This window comes from Sapajus apella, unplaced genomic scaffold, assembly GCF_009761245.1.
Source record: "Sapajus apella isolate SASKATOON/1434 unplaced genomic scaffold, GSC_monkey_1.0 scaffold47, whole genome shotgun sequence".
Taxonomy (NCBI): domain Eukaryota; kingdom Metazoa; phylum Chordata; class Mammalia; order Primates; family Cebidae; genus Sapajus; species Sapajus apella.
The window spans coordinates 12,817,765-12,824,583 of record NW_022436987.1 but is presented as its reverse complement, the minus strand read 5'-3'; the positions used below and the strand labels follow the sequence as shown (position 1 = coordinate 12,824,583).

At 52.5% G+C, this 6,819-nt stretch overlaps 1 long non-coding RNA gene across 1 annotated transcript; it reads right to left on the bottom strand.

Annotated features, from left to right (window-relative positions):
• Positions 1-2,991: 2,991 nt before the first annotated feature.
• On the bottom strand, positions 2,992-6,611 carry LOC116525187. Its single transcript, XR_004257612.1, has 3 exons — positions 6,359-6,611; positions 5,261-5,329; positions 2,992-4,922 (listed from the first exon to the last, which is right to left on the bottom strand). It is a non-coding gene; the product is annotated as an uncharacterized LOC116525187 (long non-coding RNA).
• Positions 6,612-6,819: the final 208 nt, after the last annotated feature.

Here is a 6,819-nt window from a genome sequence, read left to right as displayed (position 1 = left end):
GAAACAGCTAACTCTCACACTGAGTAAGAGAAAGAAAAGATGGAATCCAGGAAAGGAGTCTATTTTTTTTTTAATGGCATGTATCTCTTATCTATTACCATGATAATTCTGTGTAATGAACCACTCTCCAAAATATAGTGACTTCAGTTTCTGAGTCTGCAGGTTGGCTATTGGATTGGGCTGTTTTCCTGGGCTCTGCTGGGCTCACTCACATGCTGCACTTGACTGGCCTTGGCTGATCCAGCTGGTCTTGGCTGGGCAACTGGGCGACTCAGCTGTTCTCCACAAGCCTCACTTCCAGCAGGCTAGCCTAGGCATGTTTTCATGGTAATGGTAGTGGTACAAAAGTGCAAACAGAAACATAATCATATTTCCTAAACCTCTGCCTGATTCACATATGTTAATTCCTCCTGGGTCAAAACAAGTTGCATGGCTGAGCTCAGAACTGAGACGTGGAGAAATATACAGTATGCCTCCTGATATGAAGAGCTGTAAAGGGTCACCAGGCAAAGGGTGTGGATACAAGGAGGAGTGAAGAACTGGGTTTGTTAATTAGTCCACCACATGGAGGAAATAGTACACCCACCCCGATGGGTGCTGCAAGAGTTAGACATGGTCAAATATGTGTGTTTAATATAGTACCTGGCCCATAACAGGAACTTATAAAGTGGTTCATTCCTCCTTACCTACAGGAGTCTTTGGATATGTATGGGACTCTTCAGTTGGAGTAGAAGGTTTTAAGAATCACTGGCACCACAGGAGCAAGGGTTACCTCATGATTTGTGCTTTGCTCAGTAGAGGTACCAGTGGGAGCCTTTGTCATGTATCTGTTACAGCTGTTTCTTGGGTTAGGTCTTCAGCCATAACAAGCAAGATGCCGCTGGCTGGCAGATACTCCCTTATCATTTACAGAGTCACATTCATTAGAATAGATTTCCTGCCAAATGAGAAGAGTCACTGAAATGCTTTGAGACCATTAGCTTCCCTCCCATTATACAAACATAAGTCCCCTAACAAGTGAAAATGGATTCTCCTGCTTTTTGAGCAATATGATCATGACGATAAGAATAATCATATTGATAGCTCCCACCTACTAAGCAGGAAAACAGAATCTCATCTGATTCTCACATTAGCTCACCAAGGTAAGTACTATTGCTATCCCACTTTTACAGATGAGGAAACGGAGGCTCAGGGAAGCTATTCAGCTAGTAGCTGGCAGCTTTGGGACCGTTGAGATTGGAACTCATGTGTCTCCAAAGCCAACACTCTACTCCACCTTTTCTCCATGACACAGCTTGTGTTTATTCCACTGATCTCAAGTCAGAGGTCCCTTGTCATTTGTGTTCCTTTTTGCTAGCTCATTTCAGCCACCCTACACAGGCTTCATGCCACATGCTGATGGGGAATGAAGATCCACCATGAGAGGGTCATGGCCAAAGGGGATTTTTTCCAGGTCTGGGCAGATGAGGCAGGGACCCCAATTTCAGGGCCAATCCCTCCCAGAGTTACATGTGAAACCTCCCCCTTCCCCAGAAGGCCAATGCCTGCTGGTCATTTCTGGGATAGCCTGAAGGCTTGGCCAAAGCCAACGCCTGGAACTGGCCCTCTTCCCAGGGCCCTGACCTCTCGTGGCTTGTATGTAGGGGTCAGTGAGAAGCAGGACTCCAGGAAGGAAGACAAGGCCCCAAACCTCAGGACTGAGTTGGAGAAACCAGAGAAGGCCCCAGAACAGCTGACTCTGGGCGCCACGTATTGGAGGCAGTCACCCCCTCCCCTACACTGGCTGTGCTGTGAGTCACGGGTTTTAAGCTGAGCACTCTGGGAGATTAACCAGCTTTGTGACCAGCTGCTGGAGGAGGATACTTGGCCGAAAGAAGCAGGATAAAGTTACCCTCTCAGAAGTTTATAGGAAGGCCCACAAATGCCCCCAACTGCTGTGGGGCCCATGTTCTGGGGCATTCCTGGGTGTTCCCCCTGGGCAGATCATCAATGACTGTACTCATCTCCCCTGCTCCTCACCCATCTAGTAGGTTCTACTAATCTGGCACTCACTCGGAATGTCTGCCACTTGGGGCCTTCTGGTTCCAAGAGGGTCTTGGGCCATGGGCCTTCCTTGCTCAGATAATAGACACTAGGAAGAGAGCCCATCTTGAAGTCAGTGGGAGGAACCTGGCTCCTGCCTGGCCTAAGCTTAAGGCAGAGGCTGGTGGGAAATGCCTGAGCAGGATGGCGGCCCCCGGCACACAAGCTGTCCTAGCCAGGGTGAAAGGGACAGGAATAACTCCAGCCCAGGGCCCTAGAATGCAACGTATCAAGGGGCTGAGGAGAGCCTGAGCCCTTGGAGGGGGAATTGGGAGGCCTGGCTTCTAGCCTGAATCTTCCTCTGACCTTCTGACCTTAGTGTCCTCACCCACCAAAAGGAGAGCTTGTCATTTTCAACCTGTGTTTTCTGGAGTCCTGGGCCATTCAGAAGTGCTATAAGGATTTCACAAATGTTGGATTAGATTTCAGGCCAGAAGTATCCACCAACCATCATACATAATTACCCCCTATTTCACAGATTTGTATTCATCGAGATAGCCTCGTTTTTTTTCCTCCAATGATGGACTATCCATTCATTCAACAATTATTTCTTGAATGCCTGCTATGTGCCAGGCTCTTTTGTATTATAAGAAATAACAGCTATTATGACTGGGCACAGTGGTTCACACTTGTAATCCCAATATTTTGGGAGGCTGAGGTGGGCAGATCACCTGAAGTCAGGAGTTTGAGACCAGCCTGGCTAACATGGTAAAACCCCGTCTCTAGTAATAATACAAAAATTAGCTGGGTGTGGTGGCGTGCACCTGTAATCCCAGCTACTCTGGAGGCTGAGGCAGAGGAATTGCTTGAACCCAGGAGGCGGACGCTGCAGTGAGCCAAGATCATACCACCACACTCCAGCCTGAGTGACAGAGCAAGACTCAGTCTCAAAAAAAAAAAAATAAATAAATAAAGAAATAACAGTTATCTACATGAACTTATACATTAATTTATGGCACAAAATAATGCCTCTGTCTGCTTTACATATCAGGGTTTCACCTAAGAATTTATCTGAAGACAGAATTCCACTCCTAAATAAGTTTGGCTTGGGATGATCTCCTGGGTGCCTCCCTGTCCAGCTGGCTCCATTCTCAAAACACAAAGCTGCCAGTCCCTTGGGGAAAGGTCTAGAAGAGGCGAAGAGGAGGCACTTTAGACCCAGGGTACCCTCTGGCATGGGGGTTTCTCCACATGGTGGAGAGGCCACCATCTGAGTAAGGTCCTATGTGTCCTCTGTACCAGGGCCTGAATGGTACATGGGCAAGAGGAGGACACTGGGTGAAGACTCTGCCTCTGGATCCAAAAATGGGGCATTCAGAAGAGCCTAACCTGGCTCTACCCCTCCCTCCCCCTCCCTCCCCATTATCCTACCAATAGCCCACCCTCCACTGGTGCTACTACTGATGCCAACTTCTGCCCTGTGCCAGGCAGTTTATATACATCTCCTTAATCTTGCCAGGTGGGTATTTTTAGTAATATTTTATAGATGAGGAAGGGAAGGACCTACTCCAGGCAAACCCTGTGCTAAGTGCTGGGGATGCAAGCAGAGAGTGGGACCGGGCCCCCATCTAGTCTGGAGGGAGACACTGCATCTTATCTAACACAGGCAGTACTTACTATAGGACAGGAACTTTTCCTAACTCAGTCTCCTCAATACCAGCATTCACTATCATGTCCATTTTACAGATGAGAAAATTGAGACAGAAATACTAGTGTCTCAAGGTCATAAAGGAAGTAAGAGCTGAGATTTGAACCCCAGCACTTGGGCTTCTGAGCCCATGTGTGTAACTACCATGCTGTGCCCTCTAACAGCCAAGGTAATATTCTACAAGCATTCCTTCATTCCTTCACTGGGGCCACTGAGAGGACGGGACAGCCCTTGCTATCCCACAGCTCTCAAGCTAATGTGGGAGGCAGACGTATAGCAGAGAGTCACCACCTAGGGCGAGGAGAGCAGCACCTGGGGTCAGCATTGGAGGACAAGGGCATGGAAAGATGTGGGGTGTGAATCTTGGCTCTGCCACTGACCAGTCCAACACTGACTTTGGACAAGGGATATAGCCTCTCTGAATTTCTATTTCCTCATCAGAAAGATGAGGAGGGTAATACCTATGCGTCAGGATTGATTTAGGATTAAACAAACAATGCACATACAGTATCAAATACTGTGCAAAGAAAGACATTAGGTGCCTGGTAAATGGTAGCTGTTATTATTAACAGAACTAAAGAGTGGGCGGGGAAAAGGAGGACGAAGAGGATTCTGGAATTTGTTTTAAGTTCTGCTCTTGGCCAGAGGGTGGCCTTTTGTGCCCAGGCCCCTCTTCATCCCCAAGCCTTTCCAGGCACCTGCTGTGGGTCCTGGCATCCCCAGGCAGGGCCAGGGAAGAACCAGGAGGGCGGGTGAGGACAGCCCAGCCCAGCTCCTCACTGCTGGAGAGCCTGGTGTGGGGGCAGGGCTGCTCTTGGCAGATGTGTGCTCCCTGGGTGGAGAGAAGGCCTGTGTGCCTATGGAGGAATAATTAGAGGCAGGGTAGCCACACTCTCCTGCTCCTTAGAAATGAAGGTTCTAGCAGCCTCTCTCTAGGGGTTCATGGTAGGGGTAAGGGCAGTGGCTCTGCCTGCCCAGTGCCTCAGCTCAGTGCCCATATCCCTGTCACTTATCCCTCCAGACCTGGTCTGGGCCCTGCCTTTGTTCTCATGCAGCAACTGTCTCCAGGAGATGGAGATGACATCGGAATAGCCAGAGTCAGGTGTGATCCAAGGTTCTGCAAGGAAAAGCAAGGGTGGTGTGGAGTGGGTTGCAGCAGGGAAGGCATCCCAGTGGAGGTGGCTCCTCGGCTCTAGGAAAAGGGAAGTGAGTGTCCTTTCAGGCAGAGGAACAGCAGGTGCAAAGGCCTGGAGGCTCACCTACGAGGTTCGATAAAACCTCTCAGTTCTAACACAAGTTTTGTTCAGATGCAATTATTTTGGTAGGAAAGAGGGCATGTTAGAGCATGGCTGGTGGCCCTTAGGTAGGTCTTGGATGAAGAGGGGCTTAGTGGGGCAGGCCTGAGTTTGAGGAGGGCAGGAATCCAGGTGCCAGAACTTTTGCATGGTCTCCATCTCAGCACCAGAGGCCCGGGGCCCTGTGGGATGGACAGCTGAGACACTCCGGCTGGGAAGGAGCTTGCGGTCTTACTAGACCCCTGATGAATCCCAGGATCGTTGCAGGTGGTTCCAGGGCCTCTTTGAACCTCGGTTTACTTATCTGAAAAAAAAAGAGATGTGATTTAGATGACCTCTGAGGGCCCTCTTGCCTTTCCTATCCCCAAACACTAGCAAGGTCAGGTACTTCCATTCATCTGAATATTACAGACAGGTGAATATGGAAGGACATTCACTGGCCATGCGTCCGCACTGGAACCCTTCCCATCCCATAGCTGTCAGGGTCTGAGCTAGCCAAAGGTGTATCTGCAGAAGAAATTTGAGCAGCAGGTCCCAAGGAAGGTGGAAGCTCTTCCCCATACTGCTAAACACATTCAGAATATGGACGTGTCCCATAGACAGTCTGGTTACAGGGATACTCCGAATATGGGCTAAGGTCCTGGACAGTGACACACGGTCCACGTAGGGTGAGAACAGGGATTGTCATATCAGAGAGGCACCCCCAGTCGGACTCCGGGACCACACCATCACACAGTGACAAGAGCTCACGGCGGCACGCACTCGAGTGTCTTGTCCCTCCCCGCGGCCCCTGGGGCAGCCTCACTTCTGGGACCCCCTGGTGCCGGGCGCAGCCGGTGGCCGTCAGCGCCAGCCTCAGGGCCCCCCGTGGCACACATGCACTCGCCGCCCGCAGCCGCACCCCGCGCACACGCCGGCGGGGCTAACGAGCCCACAGCCCTCCGGGGCGGGAGGAAGCCAGTTGTCGGGCGGGGCCGCCGCGGTCACACAGCATTAGCCCTGCGGCCGCCCCGCCAGGTGCGGCCACTGCCCCTAATCCCTGGCCCCGGCCCCGCTAAGCCGGGCCTGAACGACGCCACAGCTGGGGGCGGCCGGCCACGCGCCTCCCCTCACCGCAGCCCCGGCCTGGCCCCGGCCTCTCCCGGCGGCCGCGCGCCCACCGCCGGGCCCCTCCCCACGCTCCAGCGCGGCTCCCATCTCCCCGCCCTGCCCAGCGCTCTCCAGTCCCTCCCCTCCCAATGACCTGGTGCTGGCACCCCCGTCTCTCCCCGGCACCCCCGTATCTCCCCAGCACCCCCACGGCCCCGCCCCAGATCCTCCCCGCTTTGCCCACCGGCCTCCATCTCTGTCCTCAGGCGGGCCGGAGTCACCAGCCCCATCCCAGTCTCTCCAACGCTGGACCCGCGGCGCCCAGCCCTGCGCTGGCGCCACCGCCTGCCAGCTCCGTGCCTGCCCCTCCACTGGATCATGACTTGGGCTTCAGCTCCCTCACTCTCCATGCCTCTCATTTGCCGGTTGTGCCCTGCTCAGCAGGCCAGACCTTGGCCCCCTCCCTACCTGGATTTGTGGAGCCCCAGCGTTCATCTCCTCCCCCCGCCACACTTATTCACAGCCTCCACCTGCTGACATACCCCGGCAAGACTCCCTTGAATCTTCTAGCTCTTACCAGACCTCTGATGAATCCCAGGATCTTTGCAGGTGGTCCCAGGGCCTCTTTGAACCTCAGTTTTACTTATCTGAAAAATAAAGAGGTGTGATTTAGATGACCTCTGAGGACCCTCTTGCCTTTCCTAT